The sequence below is a fragment of the Triturus cristatus genome, chromosome 6 (assembly GCF_964204655.1).
Source record: "Triturus cristatus chromosome 6, aTriCri1.1, whole genome shotgun sequence".
In the NCBI taxonomy this organism is placed as follows: Eukaryota; Metazoa; Chordata; class Amphibia; order Caudata; family Salamandridae; genus Triturus; species Triturus cristatus.
Window position 1 is genome coordinate 1,588,434,289 of NC_140589.1, and position 24,535 is coordinate 1,588,458,823.

Consider the following 24,535-nt stretch of genomic DNA (forward strand, 5'->3'; position numbering starts at 1 on the left):
TTACTATTGAGAGATATCAATTGTGGGAGAAGGGCAGGAGGTGCCAGTCAGAATGTATAGAACAGGCAAATTATGTCTAGATGAGAAATTGAAAAAGTTAAGATTTGTAAAAGTGGGAAGAGCTAATTTTTTACAATATACAACTAGTACATGTAATAGAAAAGCGCAGCAACAGTCCCTCACAGGCAAGCTGTGGGTAAATTCTTTGAAAGTAACAAGGACCCCCTGTAGAATATTTAGGTCAATTCCTAGGACAGGGCAACAAAGACAATGAAAAGTATATTCCTAGGCAATCAAAATTGATACAAATGTCAGCCACTAGATTAGTTGATATAAAGCCAGAACGGTAGAAATTTTTTTAATAAGAGCCAGTGTACCATATAGCGATAAAATTAAAAATCATCTCTTTATTGTAAACAACTGTTAGTATTTTATATATAAAAAACATATAACCAAAACACAATACACTTTCTAAAAAAAGACACGTTTTTTATATAAAAATGTTTCAAAAATTCTTAACATAATACAGAATAAAATACAAATACAATAACAGAAAAAGAGGTTTTTCAATGAACACAATATTAAATAAAAAAGATAAAAAACAAATATAAACATTCAAAATATATAAAATTGCGGCAATAGATTGTCTTTGACGCGCGTTTCGGCGCACTAGCGCCTTCGTCAGGAAAGCCACACAATTTTTCCTGAAAATAGAAGGTACACTGGCTTAAGCAATAGAATAACATGTTTGTAAAGATAACATAGTAGCTTATGTAATCAGCTATAAAATTAGCTCTTCCAAATTTAGCGAAAACATACTGAAAGTAAGTGCAAGTGATGGAGCAGAAGTGGTAAAGGAAAAATGGGAATAGTGACCGAGGACTGAAATGAAAGTGCTATTAGAGAAATTATATCCAATGTTAACAGAGTATATTGGAATTAATAAAGAGAGAGTGTTTACATCGTGATGGTAGACAGACCAATTTGTTCAAGAAAAGCAAGAAAATCCCAGGAGAAAATAATAATGACCAATTGTGAGAAAGATAATAGACACAATATGACCTTCAAGAGGAAAACTTACTCGTAATATTAATAAGAGTAAAAAGGTTGAAAGTTATGGAGAACTGATGCTCGTTGATTGGATAGTCGCTAAGACACGGATCAAAGGAAGGGAATGGTAGAGAAAAAAGGAAGGTTATTGTTGTTAAATGCTAACGATAATGAACATTTAATGTTGGGATAGGTCTAAGATCACCAACTGATTACCTTATGATTAATTCTATTTTCAACCGATATTCTTTGGTAAATACGACGTTATAAGAGAACGACTGATGAGGCAGCGAAAAGGCCGATGACTTCTAAGGGAATATACAATTGTTAATACATTGTTGAATTGGCATAATCTACAACAAATTATTCTGATTTTTTGATCGAGCAAAGAGACGGAATGACGCCTACCCGGTTATATTCGGGAATGCAGCTGATAGATAAATTGTTGTATATTGCTCTTTGCAATGATATGTTGAAGTTTTTTCTTCTTTTCTTACCCAAAAGCGGTCTACAAATAAAGTAAAGGCGAAATGGTTACAATATGCTAATGGCAACTAGCGGAAGTGAGCCAAATATACTTTAACACGAGATTGATAATTCTATTTTGTATTAGCCCCTAACAAGTTGGCAGTAATGGAGGGCTTCTGTTCTTACCCAAAAGCGGTCTACAACTAAAGTAAAGGCAAATTGGTTACAATATACTGATGGTAACATTACGGAAGTAAGCCAATATAGTGTAACACGAGATTGATAATTCTATTTTGCATTAGCCCCTAACGTGTTGGCAGTAACTGACGGGTTCCGCAGAGCTTACCTAATGATGAAAGACCTTCGTGGGAAGAAGGACGTGCCTCACCGTGTTCTTTGCTTCTACCGAAAAATTTCCTCCATCAGTTTGAGATTGCGCTTAGATGGAGTTTTAAACGGTGCGGCGGAGCGTAACTTGGTCATGTGATTAAAAACGTGCTGATGTAGTTACGTCCGAAGAGGACGAATAAGGATACATAATGACGTGGATGCAAATGGAGTGCGTGTAGCACGTAAATACAGGGGCGTTAATGATTATTTTTAAAGCAACCTACTCAGATATCTCATAGAAACAAGACTATTTCTTCCACTCTTTTTTTCCCCCTGTCAAATACAATAAAACTTTATTTTTGACATATCACTTTTGCAATGACCCAACAGTGATCGCATGTACTAAGTTGGTGCATAGAATGTATCATTTAAATTTACAACTAGAGAATATATATTATGAGGAAGGAAAAAGGGAATGTTGCTATTTTATTCTGTTCTTGATGGTAAGAACTTTATATATATCTATCTAGAAAAAAATAGATCTATCTGTCAAGACGACACTGACGAAGGTGACAGCCGAAACACGTCTATTCTTTGCAGGATTTCAGTATATAAATACTTTGAACTCCCCCCTGCGAGTGCTTTATTTCGTGCGCATCAGGCACGGAACATTGGAGCTTTAAAAAAAATAATATTTATATATTTATATATATATATATATATATATATCTATATATATCGTGCACACTCCACCCAACGCTTGCAGATCCCTCACAAGGACTGGAGCACGGATCATCTGATAAGTGCTTGCTAAATTCTTTAGTTTTCCATTAACAGTAGTCATCCATTATGCGTTTCAGCCCCGGAGGGCCTTGATCACATGATATATATATATATATATATATATATATATATATATATTATCTACTGGCGGTCGCCAGTAGATAGTTATAGTTAGGACCTATTTTCCATAGGAAATCCGCAACATTCTATTTGGAATAACGTTGGCGCCGGTTGACGAATCCTCGCAAAAGTTTTCCAAACTTATGGCCAGCTCTGCTCCGCTGCTACCCTAAAAGCTTTGCGGTGATCCGCCAAGCGGGGGCCGAGAAAAAAGGGGGGTCCCAAAACGCGTTTTCCCCATGCAATTTCCCATAGGATCTGTTGTCGCAGCTACAGCCCGAACCGCTGAACGGAATGACACCAAATTTGGCAAAGAGGTAGTCCTCAGTTCGGACTCGTGCCTTTTGCATATATGGTGTGAATCTGTTCAGTAGTTCCTGAGAAAATTAGGGCAAAAAAGTTAGTGATATCTATGGCCGCGGAGGATCTGCGGACCGTACCCGCACCGTAAGCGCACCCTCCCCGAACCGAGCGCGCACCCTCCCGATCTCGCACTGAATGCTAATTGGCTGTCGAGTGTCTCTCTACATTCGAAACCAGGAACTGCTGGCGGCCATTTTCTGCCTCGGTAGAAGCGAGGCTGAAGATGCAAGGGGAATAAGTGTGTAAAACATATAAAGGGGGCAGAGTGGAAATACTCTGACCCTCTAGAGGTGCTTAGGGGGTCCCAGAAGGACCCCCTGGGGCCCCCTTTAAAAAAAAAAAAACGAGGAAATGCGCGCACGGTGCGCGCATCCTATCGCGTTGGATGCACGGATCCACAGCAACGTTTTTTGAAAAACGACAAGAAATCATTGGTTATATGACAACTTTCTACACTGAAAGGTAGGGTGTATATTTCTGTTTTTTAAAGGTATGATTGTTATTGGTTAACAAAAACAGATTGTAAGGAACATTATATATGATAAGCTGATATGTTGAAAAGTCAAGCAGACTTCCTGTCTTGTGTAGGAACTTGTGACCTGTGAGCTCAGTGCAGTGTTCCATGACCTGTTTCTATGCTAACAGGCAGAAGACAGATTGGGGGAAGGGTTGAAATGTATTTCAGTTGGAAAGGAATGAAATGTTTAACCAATAGAAATGTGTGTTTGCTTTTGAGTGTATGTGCTAAGGATTGTGATTTGATGTTTACATGTATATGTGTGGAAAATGAAAGGGAAACTTTTAATAATAATAATAATAATATCGAGTTTGTAGAGCGCACAGTAACGCCATCACGGCGTGTCCCCGCGCTAACACTAACCAAGAACTCAGCATACAGACCGACCGGATTAAGATGAGTAAAGATGAGTTTTGAGCAGGGACCTAAACCGCGTTTCGTTGCTCTCCAGTCTCATTGCACAGGGGAGTTTATTCCACTGTTGGGCTGCTTGGAGTGCAAATGAGCGTCCGCCCATTCTAGCCTTCTTAGTTCTAGGTACTTTCAGCAGTCCGGCGCCCTCTGATCGAAGGGACCTGGTAGGTTCATATCTGCTGATTAAGTCTCTGAGATATGTCGGTGATCTGTCCCAGACGATGCGGTGACAGAAGAGGAGACACTTGTAGCGCACCCGTTTCTTTACAGGTAACCAATGAAGCGCATCCAGTGCTTTTTTTGAGTTGGCTCTCCTGGGTCTTCTTAGCACCAGTCTGGCAGCGGAGTTTTGTATGACTTGTAGGCGACCTATGCTGCCTTCGGTGGACCCTAGGAACAAGACGTTACCATAGTCTAAACGCGAGGTTACTAGTGCCTGCGTTAGCGTTCTTCTGGCCGATAGAGGGAGGAGGTCTAACGTTTTGTTTAGAGTCTTTAGCACTCCAAAACATTTGCCTACAAGACGCCTAATGTGGCCATCATAAGAGAGAGCAGGGTTCATCCAGATCCCTAGATTCTTTGCCTCCTGACAAGGTATGGGGGTAGGACCCAGACAAGTAGGCCACCATTCATCCGACCAGTCTTCCCTTTTTCCCCCTACCACCAACACCTCCGTTTTAGAACCATTGAGTTTTAAACAGTGGGCGTCCATCCATTCAGCTAGGGCCTGCATACATGCTTTGAAATTGTGGGGGGTGTTGGAGGTGTTTTGTGATAGGGAGATGAGCAGTTGGGTGTCGTCAGCGTACGACACCAACTCCACCCCATAGGACTGTACCACTTTTGCTAGTGAGGCCATATATAGATTAAAAAGAGTAGGGCTAAGAGCCGAGCCCTGAGGCACTCCCTGGTCTAGTGACACCTCCGCTGATCGGCATGTCCCTTGTTGTACTTGGAAACATCTTTCCGTCAGAAACGATTGCAGCCAGCCCAGCGCAGGACCAGCGACCCCGGCTTCTTGTAGACACCGTAGCAAGATGGAATGTGCTACGGTGTCAAATGCTGCGCTAAGGTCAAGCATAATCAAGGCCATAGTGTGACCTGCGTCTGCCCCTGCTCTTAAGGTCTCAGTAGCTCTAAGGAGGGCTGTCTCCGTGGAGTAGCCCGCCCTTTGCTTTTGATGAGAGGTGCACAGTGCAGAGATTCTGTAAAAGAAAATATGGTGAATGATTGATATACTTCTTAATCTACAAAAGAACTTGAAAGATGAGTTATTTAATTGTGAGGGGATGTATGTAGACTATTTTGATTTTAATCAGACTAATGTATTTTTCCTGCTAAAGTGTAGGGAGTACTTTTTTTCTCTACAATGTGTGTGCATGTAGAAACCAGTCTGTGATTAGCATTTGTGTTTTTCATGTGTTTGTAGACAGATAACTGTGCTGTTTTTATATTTTGGTAGAATTAGAAACCAGTCATTGTTTATGAATTTGTGAAATGAGTTATGTTTTGTTTCTATACTAAAATGTAGTACTACTTCTAGATGAAGAAATTTGTTTTGGTATAGTGCAAGGGATAGTGTCGTTTGTCTAGAATCACACAGTGAGTCTGTGTGCATTTGGGAACCACTGTGAGAGAAGCATTTGATAACATCGTGTATTTGCTGACAGATAACTGTTTTAACTTGTCATGTTGTGAAGTTTTAGTAGCATTAGAAGACAGTTATGGCTTATGATTTGATTAAATGAGTCAGGCTTTAACAGAAAAGTGCAGTCCTGAAATATTAGATTGTTTGCAGTTCCCTTACCAGTTGCACTGTAGTGAATGAGTTTTGGTAAACTCCTAGGGATAGTGGTGCATGTCTAGAATCACAGTGTGAGTTAGTGTGTATTTGGGATCAGTGTGAGAGAAGCATTTGGTGATATCATGTATTTGCCTACAGATAACTTTTTTAAAACCTGTCATGTTGTGAAGTTTTAGTAGCATTAGAATCCAGTCTTTGCTTATGCGTTGATTAAATGAGTCATGCTTTGACACTGATGTGCTGTACTTAAATATGTAGATTGTTTTCAGTACCATTAACTCTTCCAGACTAATGAATGAGTTTTGGTAAACTCCTAGGATAGTGTTGATTGTCTAAAATCACACTGTGAGTCTGTGTGCATTTGGGTAAGGATTGTGAGAGAAGCATTTGGTAACATCATGTATTTGCTGACAGATAACTGTTTTAAAACCAGTCAGGTTGTCAAGTTTTAGTAGCATTAGAAGACAGTTATGGCTTATGCTTTCATTAAATGAGTGAGGCATTGACAGTAAATTGCAGTCGTGAAATATGTAGATTGTGTGCAGTGCCCTTACCACTTGCACTGTAGTGAATGAGTTTTGGTAAACTCATAGGGATAGTGGTGCTTGTCTAGAATCACACTGTGAGTTAGTGTGTATTTGGGATCAGTGTGAGAGAATCATTTGGTAACATCATGTATTTGCTGACAGATAACTGTTTTAAAATCTGTCATGTTGTGAAGATTTAGTAGCATTAGAATCCAGTCTTTGCTTATATGTTGATTAAATGAGTCATGCTTTGACACTGATGTGCTGTACTTAAATATGTAGATTGTGTGCAGTCCCCTTACCCCTTCCACAGTAGTGAATGAGTTTTGGTAAAGTCCTAGGATAGTGTTGATTGTCTAAAATCACACTGTGAGTCTGTGAGCATTTGGGTAAGGATTGTGAGAGAAGCATTTGGTAACATCGTGTATTTACTGACAGATAACTGTTTTAAAACCTGTCATGTTGTCAAGTTTTAGTAGCATTAGAAGCCAGTCTTTGCTTATGAGTTGATTAAATTAGTCAGGCATTGACATTAAAGTGTAGTCGTGAAATATGTAGATTGTGTGCAGTTCCTTTACCACTTCCACTGTAGTGAATTAGTTTTGGTAAACTCCTAGGGATAGTGTTGTTTGTCTAGAATCACACTGTGAGTCTGTGTGTATTTGGGAACCACTGTGAGAGAAGTGTTTGGTAACATTGTGTATTTTCTGACAGATAAGTGTTGTAAATTATGTCATGTTGTCAAGTTTTAGTAGCATTAGAAGACAGTTATGGCGTATGCTTTCATTATATGAGTCAGGCATTGACAGTAAATTGCAGTTATGAAATATGTAGATTGTGTGCAGTTCCCTTACCACTTGCACTGTAGTGAATGAGTTTTGGTAAACTCATAGGGATAGTGGTGCTTGTCTAGAATCACACTGTGAGTTAGTGTGTATTTGGGATCACTGTGAGAGAAGCATTTGGTAACATCATGTATTTGCTGACAGATAACTGTTTTAAAAGCTGTCATGTTGTGAAGTTTTAGTAGGATTAGAATCCAGTCTTTGCTTATGCGTTGATTAAATGAGTCATGCTTTGACACTGATGTGGTGTACTTAAATATGTAGATTGTGTGCAGTACCATTAACTCTTCCAGAGTAGTGAATGAGTTTTGGTAAACTCCTAGGATAGTGTTGCTTGTCTAAAATCACACTGTGAGTCTGTGTGCATTTGGGTAAGGATTGTGAGAGAAGCATTTGGTAACATCGTGTATTTGCTGACATATACCTGTTTTAAAACCGGTCATGTTGTGAAGTTTTAGTAGCATTAGAAGCCAGTCTTTGCTTATGCTTTGATTATATGAGTCAGGCTTTGACATAAAAGTGCAGTCCTGAAATATGAAGATTGTGTGCAGTTTGCTTACCACTTCCACAGTAGTGAATGATTTTTGGTAAACTCCTAGGTAAGTTGTTGTCTAGAATCACATTGTGAGTCTGTGTGCATTTGAGAACCACTGTGAGAGAAGCATTTGGTAACATCGTGTATTTGCTGACAGATAACTAATTTAAAACCTCTCATGTTGTCAGGTTTTAGTAGCATTAGAAGCTAATCTTTGCTTATGCATTGATAACATGAGTCAGGGTTTGACACTAAGGTGCAGTACCATGTACTATTCTGTTCACTGTGGCAGAACTGAAAATTTAAAAGTTTTACCTAAGCACTGTCCTAGAAGTAGTCTGATTATTTAGTCAGTTTCTAAGTACCAAATAGACTGCTTCAAATGTCTATGCAGTATGCATGTAGTGTTCTAACATACTATACACTTGTCTTTTACACCTTCAATTCCCTAGTCAGTATCCATACACTTCCAGGAAACATCCTGTCACTTCCTTTGCAGTCCTCTAGAGACCCATTCAACAGCATGTACTAACCCATTCACTGTGCTAAAACCCAAACACTTATAAATTCACCAAGATACTATCTTTGCAGTACTCTAATCATTCAGTCAGTGCCTAAGTATTCATACACTGAGCCAGGCCTTAGCACATGGACTGCTTCAAACCCCTATGCACTATGCATGCAGTCTTCTAACCACCTAGACACTTGTCTTTCACACTTTCAATTTCCTAGTCAGTATCCATACAGTCCAGCACTTGTGACTGCCTTTGCACTCCTCTAGTGACCCATTCAGTGCCAAGTACTAATCCATTCCCTATGCGAAAATCCTAGCACTTATAAATTCACCTAGGCACTCTCCTTGCTGTACTCTAATCATTCAGTCAGTACCCAAGTAGTCATGCAGTGAGCCAGGCCTTAGCACATGGACTGCTTTAAATGCCTTTGCAGTATGGATGCAGTCCTCTAATCACCTACACAGTTGTGTTTCACACCTTCAATTCCCTAGTTAGTATTCATACTCTTCTAGCAAACACCCTGTCACTCACCCAGTGTGTCTCCTTATAGTACTGTAATCATTCAGTCAGTTAGCATGTAGTCTATTAGTGAGGTAGGCTTGAGGGCATGAACTGCTTCAAAGTAGTGTGCACTATGCATGTAGTGTTTTAACGATCGTCACACTTGTGGTTCAGGGCTATAGTTTCTTAGTCAGTTTTTATATAAAATGTGTTTGTACAGTAATGGAATAGTATAAATTTGAAAGTTATTAATATACATTTATTTGTGATTCTTTTTTACAGATACAGAACAGGAGTGTTTCTCATCTGTTTGCACTCTTCTCCTGCAAGTTTGTTTGGATGTCATTTGAGATGTCATCAGTGATGTTATCAGTGATGTCACTGACCATGTCATGAGTGATGTAATATGTGACGTCATCAGCAGTGCATTGCGGGGGCGCGAGTTATAGTTAGCTGAACTATCTATAACAGGGGAATTTCTACAGTTTTGTACGAGGGAAATGTCCAGCTAACTATAACACCCCTGAAACTTATGTTTTTTTCAGTGAATATAAATATAAATATAACAAATCATCCTTGCGGGGGGAACAGCTTGTAGCTGGTGCGGGCAGCGAGAAAAGGACTTGTTCTCGCAAAAGTTATTCAGCGCAACTTTTGAAAAATACGCTGCACTCCTTTTGGAGTTCAGCAACTTGTTTTTAATGGCTTCTCTTCTCTCCTCCTATGCGTTTTGAGCTGCACACAGCTCTTGATCACGGTAGTAATAGAAGTCCGTTTTTTATTTCACCAAATTTATACCAAGTTACCACAGTCGCCCATGATGAGGCATTGTGGCCTTGGTAGTTAATAAACTTTGCATGCATATATGCTTCATATCGTTCCTCTGCCATACCGTTGGACCTTAGTGTACGACACCAGTGTTATGTGAAGAATGTTAGCTGGCCTGAGTGGCCGTTTCAATTATAGGTCAGCTCTAGGTAGTGAATCAATTAATCACAGAGGGTGACAGCGTTTTGCATAAATGCTAATATATGCATGTCATTGGGCTCCTAGGTACTGGGTGGTACCAATTATGTAAGCTACCTGCAGTATTGGCTGAGTGCCATATGTCATATAGTTACATCTGGTGTCACTCACCAAGTCCTTCAGTCAACAGAGAAATGAGAAAAGGTTCATATACTTCCTGTGATACTTTCAATTTCATTTATACTCAACCAATTACTAAATTGTGTTCATATTTACAGTTTGATTCAAGTCGTCGTAATTTTTGAGTTCTATTTCCTCCTCTTTCATGATCAAGTATCATAGCTATGCCTGAATATCTGATGTCTTGCCAGGTCTTTCCAGCATGATTTTGCATGTGCTTGGCTATAGCATAAGTAGTGTCTTTGTTTTGAATTGCTCGGATGTGTTCTAATATGCACTTTCTCAGGGAACATATGGTTGATCCTATGTAGCGTTTGCCACAAAAGCATTCAATTAGATAGACAACAAATTGCGATTCACAAGTGATTGTTTCTTTGATTTCGAATGATTGACCTTTCGGATCTTTGATCATCTTCAGATTTTTCCCCACTTTACATGCCTTGCATGTCATACACTTTGTGAATCCCTTTTGTCTTTTTTGAAGCCAAGTTTCTGTTTTTTTATTTCAAAATGACTGTTGACCAATGTGTCACTGATTGTTGGTGCTTTCCTGTAGGAAATAAATGGTCGATGTCCTATCTTGGTCCCGATGTCTGGATCTTTTTTAATTATGTTCCAGTATTTCATAAGGGTATTCCGAATTTTGAAACTTTGTTTAGAATATGTTAGGATGAGTCGTGGTGTGTCTTCTTTCAATACTTTTTGCTTTTTCTTATTTTTATCAATCAGTGTTTGAGCTCTTGTTTTTTGTTTCGCTTTGGCCTCTCCACGTATGATGTCACTATGTCTGTATCCCCGTTGGAGGAAGCGTTTCTTGGTTTCTTCAAACTTTTCCTCTATCTCTTTAGGCTCAGAGCAGTTCCTCTTCATCCGTAGGAACTCCCCATACAGGATACTTTTTTCAGATTTTCTGGGTGGAAACTCGCTCCATGGAGGAGACTATTTGTTGCTGTTTTTTTGCGAAATACTGTTGTGTGTATTTTAATAGATTTTATATACACTTTGGTGTCCAAAAATTCAATTTCCCTTGATTGTATATTATACGTGAACTTCAGGCCAACGTCATTCTGATTTAGTACCGCTATGTACTCAACAAGTTTCTGTTTGGATCCTCTCCATAACAGGAAGAGTTCGTCGATAAATCGCAGCCACAATGCCACGTCTGCAGTATATGGGTCATTTTCCTCTCTCCAAGCTATGCTCTTCTCCCACCAACCCATGGTGAGATTTGCATAGCTTGGAGAGAAGGAAACTCCCATCGCGATGCCACATTTCTGGGAGTACTTCTGTCTATTAAACAGAAACACATTGTTGTTCAATCATATATATATATATATATATATATATATATATATATATATATATATATATATATATATATATATATATATATATATATATATTCTTATTTCTGATTTTTTATTTGATTTTAAAATTGTAAAATAATTTAAAATTAATGGTTTATGAATTGTTTTAAAGTTAATAGATATGAATTATTATGTGTTTGTGTTTAACTTTGTAATTAAGTTTATTTATCATATTTGTTTTTATTGATATTAAAGCTACTTTATTTTTATATTAATTTTATTATTTAACTTATTTAATATTTAATATTTTATTTTATATATATATATATAAAATCCGATATTTTGTACAACTATATTTTTTAAATCTATATTTTTGGGGGATATTTTTGTACTTACCTGTTTTAGTATAGGTAGTCGATACTTTTGCATTCTATACTTTTTCATCGATATTTTGTCAGTGAACCTTAGGAAATAACATTAAAAAAGTAGAAATTCACACAAAAAAGGTTACAAAGATGTTATAGATAGCAAATAACATTTAAAAAAACCTTGGAAATTCACTGACAAAACCAAAGGTTAGTAGGATGGTATAGTTAGGAAAAAGAATTTAAAAACCCTGAAAAAAACAAAGGTTACAGAGACGTTATAGTTAGGCTCAGATTTCACTCATATAAAACTAATGAAATTCAGCAGTTCTAGTTCCCTGAGCAAACTTATGCCCCCGCAATGCACTGCTTATGACCTCACATATTACATCATTCATGACATAGTCAAAGACATCACTAGTGATATCTCAGATGACATTGCTGATCCGCTAGTTGTCTTAAAGCCTCATGTTGTTAATAGTCTCTGGAGAACAGTAACATTTTGCCCCCTTTATCAGAGGGTTTAATGACAATTTGGTCATCATTCTTCAAGTTTTTGCCTATGATCGCGAGAAATATTGTGGCACATGTTCTTCTTTCCCTTATGTCTTAGAGGATTCAAATCCTTATTGATCACTTCATGGAAAATATCCACCGCATCGATAAGTGTTTGGGAGATGTATTTTGACTTTGGTTTGAATTCACTGTTCCCTCCACATTGTGGTATTCCCACATGTCGCAATGATTCAGTTATTGCTTCATGATCCTCCCGTAGAGTAAAGGGCAATTAATTTTTCTAAACTTTCCAATGTGAGTAAAGTGCCAAGGTCCTCCCTTGTCAATATGTTAATTATACTGATTGATTTTCTGCGCTCATTAGTATGACAGTCTCTTTTAAGCATGTATTCTTTACATAATTTTAACTTGTGAATGCCTTTTGTTCTTGTTCTTTCTTAAATAAAAGAATCCTTTTAGCCCACAAGTGCCCGTCAATTTTTGCCAGGAGTCTACAATACGTTTGCATGAGTCCACCCTTACGTGGCACCCGCCCGCGAGTATTGGCAGCATTGGTGGAAGGTGTTACAGAAATATACCTATATATATATATTATATATATTTTCTTTTTTTTTTTTACCAATAAACAGTCTGGGAGAGTGCGCACTTCGCACAGTGGGTGTGGGTGTCGAGGGTGGAGTTCCCCTTGCTAAATTGTGATCCGACAAGAAACCCACACTGGGAATCAACGCACTCCAAGAGAATCTGTAAGGATTATTCAAGTATTTATTTGAAAACATGCAATTTCCACCATTACCCACCAGCAAGTGCGGTGATTCCTAGTGTGGGTTTCTGTGGTGATGTGATGCTGGCAGAACTGATTGATGTCATCTGGAGTGTTGACAAGCATCCTGTCTTGAGTGTTCTCTCTGTGGCAGTTACTGCTTGTGCCTTGGCTGTGCCAGCTGGGACGGCTCTCTGTACCCCTACAATAAATACTTCTACAGGAACTTATTTCTGCATCCATTCATCTTCATTTCAGTGGCGACTAGGATGGGATGCCACTTTGTCTAATCTACGGGCATTTTTATTCCCTGTTGGGAATGGTCTGATTCTGCTTGCTAAGGTACCTTCAACCTGTATTCACAAGCCCAACTATGAGTATTTCTTTTAATTAATACCTCTTTTTCAAGGCACACATGCCCGTGAATGGGTACAGAGCGCCGCATCCTCACTTATTTTTAAAGCGTTTGTGCTATGCATTGCATGTCTGCTCATTTTCAGCCTTATTTACATTCAGGGGAATTTGCTGCACAGCTTATCCTGTTCTACTTGTGCTGGCTGTGCATTTTCTAACTTTGGGCGCTTTGAAGGGAGAGCAAAACGAAATCAAATTTTGTACACCTTTAGTGTACAGTACATTCCAGGGGGAAAAAATTGTAGAGCTGATTGCTTGTCTAGGCTTCCCTTTGCCGCCACAGAGGAACAAGCCTGGGAGACAGAAGTTGAGGAGTGTTGTGTGGCTTGCATCAGTCAGGACAGCCTGTCTTTTGCTGAGGAGGATTGGGTTGTTGAATTGGACAAGGATGTTGTGCTCAAAGAGGTTGTGAATTGATCAAGAAAGGCTGGCCCAAGGAGAAGTGTCTCTTTTCTGAACTATAAATGTTTTGGAAGGTCTGCAATGAGTTACCTTGGTGTGACCAGTACTAAGAGGAAAGTCAGAACTGATTCCTGGTGGCCTAGGATGGATTCACAGATTGACGACTTAGTCAAGCAATGTGTGCGATGTAATGCCAGTGACAAGGTTTTGATCCTGGAAGGTGTGGTCGAGTCGCCTGTGTCCCTGCCTGGAAGGGCTTGGCAGAGATTAGGGATGGATTTTCATGGACCCTTCCATGTTCTTCCAGCTAATATGAGGTACTTTCTAGTTCCTATTGATCATCTGTCTAGGTTGGTTGAGGTTGAGCCAATCAGCATCCCAAAAGTGTTATTAATTGTTTGAAAGAGATTTTCCTTAGGGTAGGCTATCCTGAAGAGATCCTAGCAGACAACGGTGTTCAATTCTTTTAGAAAGAAAATTAATTAGTTTCTACGCTCCTGCGGTATCAAGCTTACCAGGACTCCACTTTACCACCCTCAGAGCAATGGCAAAACATAACGGTTTATTAGAGTGGTTGTGGAGTGTGTCCAAGCTGCTTTCAGGTCCAAGTTGTGTGTTTTTCAAGCTGTAGAAGATCTAGGGGCCGATTACGGATGCGGATGGACTGGACTCCGTGGTGTAAACCGGGACCGTCCGCCATGCATGCAGCGGTCCCGCATACCCGATTTGGATGGGACCACTACAGGGGCAGTCGGATTCCGCACCTTTAACACTGCGGCGGTGGCTGCTACACATTATTCCTTCTGGACCTGCCTTCCTGGTCATCAAGCTTGACCAGTAGCTGCTTTTGGACCAGTTCCAGCGTCTGTATCTGTTTCTTACTCTCAGCCGCTGCGATGTCAAAAAGAGCGTGTTGTGCATTTTACTACACTACATGTCAGGCACTACACTGTACCTGCCATTTGGTGCAGTGAAATGTAGAGGGGGACCATGGGTACCTCCCCAGTGCACCCACAGCTCCGCCTGAAACAAGGGGGGACTGCAACGGGCCCCCAAAACCAAACTCTGCATGCCTTTCAACAGCGGTTGCACCACCGCGGAAAGGCAGGTTGGAGACCTCATCCGAATTTGGCGGACAGTGCTTGCTAGGCACCGCCACCATTTTATGGATGCAGACCGCTCTGCCAGTCAATCGTAACGATTGCCTGTGGTGGTTCCATGGAGGACGGGCTTTGCCTCCGCTGCGGATGTGGACTGAATCGCGGCGGTCCGCAGGGCAGGCGGACCTCAACGCCGGGCCGCGGTGACGATCATTCCATGATCATAATCAGCCCCAAAGTTTGGTCATACCGCACTTTACCTCATATTGCCACCAATTTTAGTCCCTTTGAACTCATTAGGGGAAGAAAAGCATCCACTCAGGTTTATCCATTTTGGATGGTAAAGTCCTTCCACCAGGGTGTTGATATGAAATGTGTGTGGGAGTATGGAATAAAAAGTCAGCTGAAGCTAGTTCCAAGAGTTGTGAGTCTAGTGCTAAAAAAGAAACCCACACACTTCAAGTTGGGGACTGGGTTACAATAAAAAATCCAGTCTTTGTTAGAAAAGGTCTTTCAAAATGTTTGGATTCTCAACAAATTGTGGAAATTCGCAAGAACGCTGTAAAATTGTCCAATGGGAACTGGTGGAGCACTTCATGTGTTGCCAAGGATCCATGTTTTCTCTCTAAGACAGAAAAAGCAGACAAATATGTTTTGCAGGGGGATGGTGTCAGGAAAAGCACCAGGGTACATGTTAGACCAAGCAATTTACGTGATTATGTTTGATCATTAGTGCTTCTGAAATGTTTCATCGGCATGTTCATTTTTATATGGTATTTCGTTGTGTTCACCCTTCTTCCTTTCTGTACCCTCTTCCTTTACCCTTCCCCATACATTTAGAATAATAAAAAGGGGGAGGTGTGGTGATGTGATGCTGGCAGAACTGATTGATGTCATCTGGAGTGTTGACAAGCATCCTGTCTCGAGTGTTCTCTCTGTGGCAGTTACTGCTTGTGCCTTGGCTGTGCCAGCTGGGACGGCTCTCTGTACCCCTACAATAAATACTTCTACAAGGAACTTATTTCTATGTCCATCCGTCTTCATTCCAGTTTCTTGTTGGATCACATATATATATCAGACCTGAGCTCCTTAACAAGTGAGACGGAATCTGAGGATGGAGTAATCATGACAGCAAATGCGAAAATGAACAAGAGGAGACTTACACTGGCAGAAGAGCTGGGTTTTTTAAGCTAGGACAGAAGACAGACTCTAAGGCCAAATAATCCTCTGAGAACACAAGAAAAAGGAGAAACAAAAGGAGAAGAGAAAGAAGGAAATGCTGCAAAAACAAAAAAGAAAAGACAACAATGGAGGCAAAAGTAATTGAAAATGATAACACAGTTATAAATCTGTCAGAAGTCACATTAACTAATTTAAAATTAATTAAATTCAGATTCTTTCACTAGAATTATCGTTTTGTCCCAAAAGCAACATTAATTATGGACAGACAAGACTGGACATCTTCAAATTTATTAGAAAATTAAAGCTCAAGAAATATTTCACAATCAAAGAAGGATTGCAAAACAAAAATGATGGACAACCTAATAAAGATACACAGAGAGAAAACCTACAGGGATCAGATACAAATCTATTACTTACTATGTATGAATTGGCAAGTGAAACCAATGAGCCTGTAACAAATTATGAAAACTACTCCATGCAAACAAGGCTACAAAATTTGGGAGTAGATACAGCTATAGTCGCACACAGTCCATTTAAACCCAAATCTCGACTTTCTTACCAATGATGCCAAGAGACGCCATATATATATTCCATGATTGTGTTATTGAAGACTTGAAAGGAATATACATAAAAAGTAAAAAATTGGGCACAAAATGGAAATACAAACAACAATATGACAAATTATTGAAAAAGCTGAGAGACAACATAGATATAGTATTGAATAAATCTGATAAAGGAGGGAATATTGTCATATGGCCCAAAGATCTATACACAGAGGAGGCTTATAGACAATTGGATGATAACTCATGCTATGAACATACTTGCAGTAAGAAATACATGACAAGCAAGGAACAACTTAAAAATGACTTAGTACAATAGAAAAGAGAAGGCTTAATCACCAAAGAAGAATTCAGAGTTCTGCATAAAGAGTACCCAATAATTCCAACTTTGTATTTGATACCAGAAATCCATAAAAAACACTGCCAGTACCAGGAAGACCAATAATTTCTGCAAAGAACAGTGTGTCTGATAACATTTCACAGTATGTAGATTTTTAGTTTGCAGGAGTTCATGAACAATTTGTCATCTTACATTAAAGAAACGGGAGAATTCATTAGGAAACTACAGAACACTATATGGAGAGACGAATACATTTTGATGAAACTTGATATAACTTCATTCTGTGGGTCTAAATGCAGTACAATATTTCCTAAACACTAGATCAATAGGATTATTAAAACATAATCAATTGTTGTTAGAGTTAATAACATGGTGTCCACATAACAACGTTTTTTCTATTTGGAAGAGAAATGTTCAGACAGGTGAGAGGTGTTGCAATGGGGGCCTGCTTCGTCTCCAGCTATGCAGGTTTTCACATGTAGGCTGGTGGGAGGAGCAGGTCCTGAGGAAAAAACATGTGGATTTGATGGAGAAACAGGTGATACAATGGATGAGGTTCATTGATGATATTTTTGTAATTTGGCATGGTAATGTGGACAGTGCACAACATTTTGTAAAGACAATCAATGATAATGTTTTCAATTTACAGTTTACAGCCCACATAGATGACCATTCCATTCTGTGGATTTTTTGGATGTAACAATATATAAAGCAGAACATAAACTGGAAACTACATTACATCGTAAATCTACTTCGGGGATCTCAACGCTTCATGCGAGAAGTTTCCACTCAAAGCATTTCATTAACAGTATACCCTACGGGAAATTATTGAGATTGCAAAGAATATGCAGCACAGAAGGAGAATTAATGAAATGCCAAAAATAAATGATTTCTAGATCTGCACAGAGAGGGTATAGTCAAACCATACTCAATAAGGCAATAAAGAAAGCAGATGTAAATCCATTGGGTAAAGGGCAGACGAAAAGGATGGATAAGGTGAGGTCAACACCAGCTCAACCTAGTGCCCCACAGCATAAGAATGATGATGAAGACACAACTGTCAGGTTAATTACCGACTATAGCCAGCAGGAAAATAAAATCAGAAGTATTATTAATAGAAACTGGCCAATATTATTAACTGATACAATCATGGCACAAAAAATCCTGAAAAGCCCACTTTAACATTCATGCGGGCTTTATCCTATGAGGTTAACTCTGGTCAAAAACAGCCCTGAGATTAAGTCTAACACTTCGTGGCTTAAACCAAAAAATGGCTTTTATAAATGTACATCATGCAGAGCATGTAGATTTGGAATAAACACTATGGAATACATGACCCCATTTAGGTCAGAACCTACACTATTGATAGACAACTATAACTGCCGTACTGAATATGCGGTTTATGTGCTGACATGCACCTGTGGCTTATGCTACGTAGGTAGCACGAAGTTACAGTTGCATGTGAGAATACTTCAGCACTGAAGAGCAATAGTGAATTCCGACCAAACATTCCCAGAGGAGAGACACTTTGACCTCAATTGTCTAACACACTATGTAATTGGGTGTATACCCCCCTTTAGGAGAGGGGGCAATAGAGAAAATCTATTGAGAATACTGGAGTCAAAAATTATTTACGAACTAGATTCTAAGTCACCCTATGGTTTAAACAATAGTGACGATTTGCACCACTTCTTATGATCTTCATGAATTGAGAGTACATATAATGGAATGAGATAATCTGAGAATGAAATTTGTTGCTTGTCATATCATTTTAGGACATTTGAATGAATATTTTATGAAATAGATATGACATTTTTGATGAGCTTTTATGGTAATTTGTGTGATGGTTTTTAGGGTTAATTATGAATACATCAAGTGACAATGTTAGAATAATACAATTTGACACCAAGTAACCAAATATGGTCTACACCTGAATAATTGATTTGGTATAGAGCTATACCACCTTTAATAAGGATGAATCTATAAGGTCTAGCGCAAAGTAGTTTGGGGTAATATAACTCTCAGTAGTTTCGAAGATGCACCTCTGCACTCAACAAATGGCTGCAATGTAATTAAGAGGTTTTTTTTATTTGTCTGTCTAACAGCGGATTCATAGTTTTAACACACATATAGGGGAAAACCATCACTTTAAATTACATAATAGCACTAAGCACTTTATAGATTGAAGGCAAATGTTGTTAATGAAGGTTAGTACTTTGTGGAACAAAGATTAAAAGATATTGATAGTGGAGTAGTGGTTAAGAATTTAAGCAGGTATAATATGAGCCACAGGTGAAATATAAATAAGATACAAACACTCCATCAATCTATAATATTTAAAGAAGAGGTAAGACATGTTTCTAGATGGGAAAGAGAATGACATAAAGCACTATGCAGTTGGACAAGAATTTTCCCTATAGAGGTATACAGAAAATGGTAAAGAGTAAATGACTCACTCTGTGTTCTTACTCACATTCCTTTTTCTTAAAATGATTGACATTAATTTATTTATATATTTAAATGTATATTTCTATATTTATTGAATTGATTGATGATTGTATTTCAAAATGTATTTTCAAATTATATTTTAAAATGTATCTATTTATTTATTGATTTATCTGTGATTTATGTAATTGTATATCTGATGATATATGATTCAGATTGAAACTTGAAACAATGAGCCTTAAAAATGTTAAGTGGTACATTTGACCACTCGATTGCAAAACAAGATGCATACAACATTTGTAAATAGCACAATTTGCACAAAATGCGTGATATAAGCAGAGTCTGTGTTCCATGTTAGTTGTTTAGAACATGTGACAGGAAGATGTAATGAATTTAAAGACCAGGATTGGTAGCGCTCCCTCATGTGATCAAGGTCTCATGTAGTGACCGAAACGCGCAAAGGCAAGCTGGAGCGAGTAACAACAAAATAAAGACGACTGAGGCACTAAAATTGGACTGTTCCCTTTTGTCCATCGCTAAAGGATTGGTTGGGAAACATTGTAGAAATATATATATATTTTCGTGGGCTGGTGGGAGGAGCAGGTGGCCTGGGCAGCAGCGAGAAACACACAGTGGACCCATAGGGTTCTAAGTTGGAACAGGTATATAGATGATTTATTTATCATCTATAGAGGCACAGAACAATCAGCTAGAGAGTATATTGACGTTCTCAACACGAATGACCTCAATCTCAAATTCACAGGTGAAGTGAGCACGGAGGTTGTAAACTTTTTGGATCTAAGGGTGTTCCCTGCAGACGGAAGGCTGTGCACGGCACTGCACAGGAAACCGACAGCAGGGAATTCCGTACTGCATGCAGGCAGTTGCCATCCGGGGAAAACAATAACTAGCATCCCATATGGCGAACTATTAAGAATTAAAAGAAATTGCACATGCCCCTGTGATTTCGTAACAGCAGCTAAGGATAGCATGAGCAGATTTAGAGTGAGAGGTTATCGTAGAGAGCCATGTCAAAAGCAGAAAGGAAACCCAGAAAAGACTTGCTAGTTGGTAGCACGGTGAGTATGAAAGAAAAAGAAACGGTAAAGGACACCAAAACCAATAGCTTGAGGATGATCACAGACTATTCAGGGGATGCTGTGGAAATTAAGAAGATCTTTGCAAAAAACTGGCACATTTTAAGATCTGACCCAGTGATAGGGAAGGATTTGCCCAAGCCACCCCTATTAACTTTTAGGAGAGCAAGATCCCTACGCACTACATTAGTTCAGAGCCATTGTGAGAATGACAGCAAAGTCCCACTATTTGGAAAACTTATGGGATTTTACCTATGTCTCAAATGTAGGGCCTGTAGAAACAGCAAGAAAGTACTGGAGTACAGAGTACCAGGAATGAGAGAGCCGTGGAAAATAAAGAGTCTGATGAACTGTAACACTACCCAAACGGTATACTGTTTGGTGTGTCCTTGTGGGTTGAGCTACATTGGAAGTACTATTCATCCCACTAAGATTAGAATTTTGGAACATCTCAGTGCCATACAGAACAGGGATCCCACTGTCTATCTGGTGGCGAGGCATTTTGAGGTGTTTCATCAGAGCAATAGAGATCTTTTGAGTTTCTTCTGTATGGACCAAGTGCCCATGAATGTCAGAGGGGGCAACAGGCAATTACAATTACGCAGACTGGAGTCACGATATATTATTGACAATCAAACCAAGAGGCCAGGTGGTCTCAATAGTGGGGAAGAAATGGCTGTGCACTTATAATGCACTTATAATGTTTTCTATACCAATGTGATTCTGGAAGTTTGTGCGGTACTGTGACAACAAAATGATTGGAAATCTGTTGGGGTACTCAAATATGAGGGAGGCAATACACCTTTAATTTTAGAGGATGTAGATAGAGGACTAGCCCATATAGTGTGAGATTGATGTAATGTCCAGCACCTACCATTTTTCATTGATGCATAAGGAAAAGTAATAGAATTTATGCATAATTCATGTATTACTTAAGCCCATTCAGGGCAAAATAACAGTATATGCCATAAAAGTTCACAATGTGGGACTTTCAATAAGATTGTTTGTTTGAGGTTTGAACAATTTTAGTATATCCCTTATTGAGTTACCCGTCTAACAATGGCTGACACCTTGACTGAAGCAAGTCAAGGTGTCCTCTGTCTATGTCAACTAGTACTGCTGTATTTAAATCTGTGAAATGTCGGTGCCGGCCTCTATTGACAAAGGCGGCAAACCGAAACGTGTCTGACTGTGTATACTTCTTCCAATTAAATTTGGAGTTGTTACGTTCCTGTGAGTGCTGGTATATCTTTGAGTACCGCGAGCACGTGGATTTTAAATCCGCGCGGGGTCCGTCACCGCGCATCAAAGCACCCGATCGCGAGTGCAAGGGAAACAAGACGGAGAGTGAGCGTGATATATATATATATATATATATATATATATATATATATATATATATATATATTCACTGAAAAAACCATAGGTTTCAGGGGTGTTATAGTTAGCTGGACTTTTCACTTGTACAAAACCATTGAAATTCCCCCGTTATAGTTAGTTCAACTAACTATAACTCGCGCGCCCGCAATGCACTGCTGATGACGTCACATATTACATCACTCATGACATGGTCAGTGACATCACTCATGACATCACTGATGACATCTCAAATGACATCACTGATGACATCACTGATGACATCATCCTTGTGATAGAGTGGCAGACCTCCTCTCACCCTAATATAACCTTTGATACACACATTCAAAAATAGAGACTAAAATTTTCAAAACAATGGACATACCAATACCAGTTACAACAACCTCTTCAGTAATTCTAAGATCCACATACACATCCACTCATTCACCAACAGTCCTATACAGTCACTCATACATGAACTCACTCATCATATGTACTCATACACCTATACATCCTGTTACACAATGCCACTCATCCATAGAGTTACTCACACACATAGTCACTCATGCTAATAGAGAATCAAACATACATTTATTTGCATATACAGTTATACACACACCACCACACTTACTTCTACGGAAACTTACACATACTTAGTCTTTTAAACAATCACTTATAGAAACACATACTTATTCATACAGGAACTCTTTCAATCTCTCACTCTCACATATACTCACTTATATACACCAATAGCCACATATACTAGTTTAAAACATATGTAGTTACTCATAAAGACACTATTGAGACAGTCATTCACTCACTAACACACCCATACACACACTCATCCACCCATACAGTCCTGCACACATGCTGTCTTCAACACATACAAACAGTGAGTCACTCATTCATGCACCTATGCACTACGTAATACCCCCCCACCGAACCATGAAGACACTCAGACTGATACTCAAAAAACAACTAATAACCTATATAGACACCCATGTAGCTACTCACCAACCCATGCAGCCACTTATACACAAAGTGAGAGACTGATACAGATATTTATATATTTAAACACTACTCACTAAGCCATGTATTCACTATGATACACTTAATCAGTCATTTACACAATCAATTTTTCAAAAAAAAATCATCCATTTAGACACTTATATACCCATTTATTCTTCCATCGACCTTGAGATATACATATATAAAACATATTTAATTTTCAGAAAAACGCACATTCTCTGGATGATGTCATCAGTGATGTCATCAGTGATGTCATTTGAGATGTCATCAGTGATGTCATGAGTGATGTCACTGACCATGTCATGAGTGATGTAATATGTGACGTCATCAGCAGTGCATTGCGGGCGCGCGAGTTATAGTTAGCTGAACTAACTATAACGGGGGAATTTCAATGGTTTTGTACAAGTGAAAAGTCCAGCTAACTATAACACCCCTGAAACCTATGGTTTTTTCAGTGAATGTCTGAGGTTTTTTAAATGCTAATTCCAAAATTTAACGTGCCTGAAACCTATGGTTTTTAGTGTGAATTTCAAAGGTTTTTTAAATGCTAATTTCTAACTATGCCTACAGAGATAGGACATGTGAAGAAAGAAGAAAACATGCACAGAAAGAAAAAAAAGAAGGGCAGAAAGAAGCAACAGAAGTCCTCAAAGACGAAGAAAAGTGCAGGAAGAAGGATAACGTGCAGAAAGAACAAAAAGAAGAGCAGAAAGAAGCCTTGTTGCAAAATCATCCTGTATCCTCAACTTTTTCAGAAGGATACTGGTGGTAACTGAGTCTGACTAACCAGTCCTAGAGCCAGTGCTATGTTAAAAGACACTTAGAATACAGTGAAAACACCTACATACACTAGGGAACATTATGCGTTGGGGTCCCCCTGTGATTATCATGACCTCCTCTGTAAGCCCCTCATATATAATAGGGCAGGGGGATTAAAACTACCTCTTAAAACAGGCCACAGGGCGTTTTTGCACACGTTAACTCAGGCCCCGTCTCTCCCTTCACCACTGTGTAAACACGCCCTGTGTCCATTTTTAGTTGGGAGATTAAGTTCATTTAAATCCTGAGGGTCCCTAGGGTCCAATTAGCCCACAAGGTACCTCCAGTAAGTGCCACAGAGCTGCGTTGCAGAGAGGTGTAAAAAGTGTCACGGCCTGGACCACCTCTCTGCAATGCAGCTCAGTGGCGCTTACTGGAAGCAGTTGGTGGGCTAGTTAGCCCCCAGGGGCCCTCAGTATTGAAGGGAAATTATATCCCCAATTTAAAATGTGCCATAGTGCGTGTTTGCACACGTCACCTCAGGCCCCGTCCCCTCCCTTCACCACTGTGTAAACGCACCCTGTGGCTGTTCTAAGTTGAGAGATTAAGTCCCCTTGAATCCTAAGGGTACCTAGGGTCAAACTGGACCACTAGGTACCTCCAGTAAGCGCCACAGAGCTGCGTTGCAGAGAGGTGTAAAAAGGGGCTTGGCCTCATAACACCTGTCTGCAGCGCAGCTCCCTGGCGCATACTGGAGATGCCTGTTGGGCTAGTTGGCCCTCAGGGACCCTCAGTATTGAAGAGGAATTAATTCCCCAACTTACAACTCACCAGGGGGCGCGTTTGCAGAGTGCTGCAAGGAGGGGGCGTGGCCTCCGGCACGATGCCAGTCTTTTATTTATTTTAATTTTTTAAGAAGGGGGGCTGTGTGGTTCCCCTTCTTATTCTAATTTATTGTCCCTGATGACCCCATCCCCCAGGG

General features: G+C 39.4%; 1 protein-coding gene across 1 annotated transcript in view; it reads left to right on the top strand.

Moving 5' to 3' along the window:
- FSHR (follicle stimulating hormone receptor) overlaps positions 1-24,535 on the top strand; it is a 2,004,148-nt gene that overhangs the window by 746,890 nt on the left and 1,232,723 nt on the right. The window lies entirely within an intron of this gene.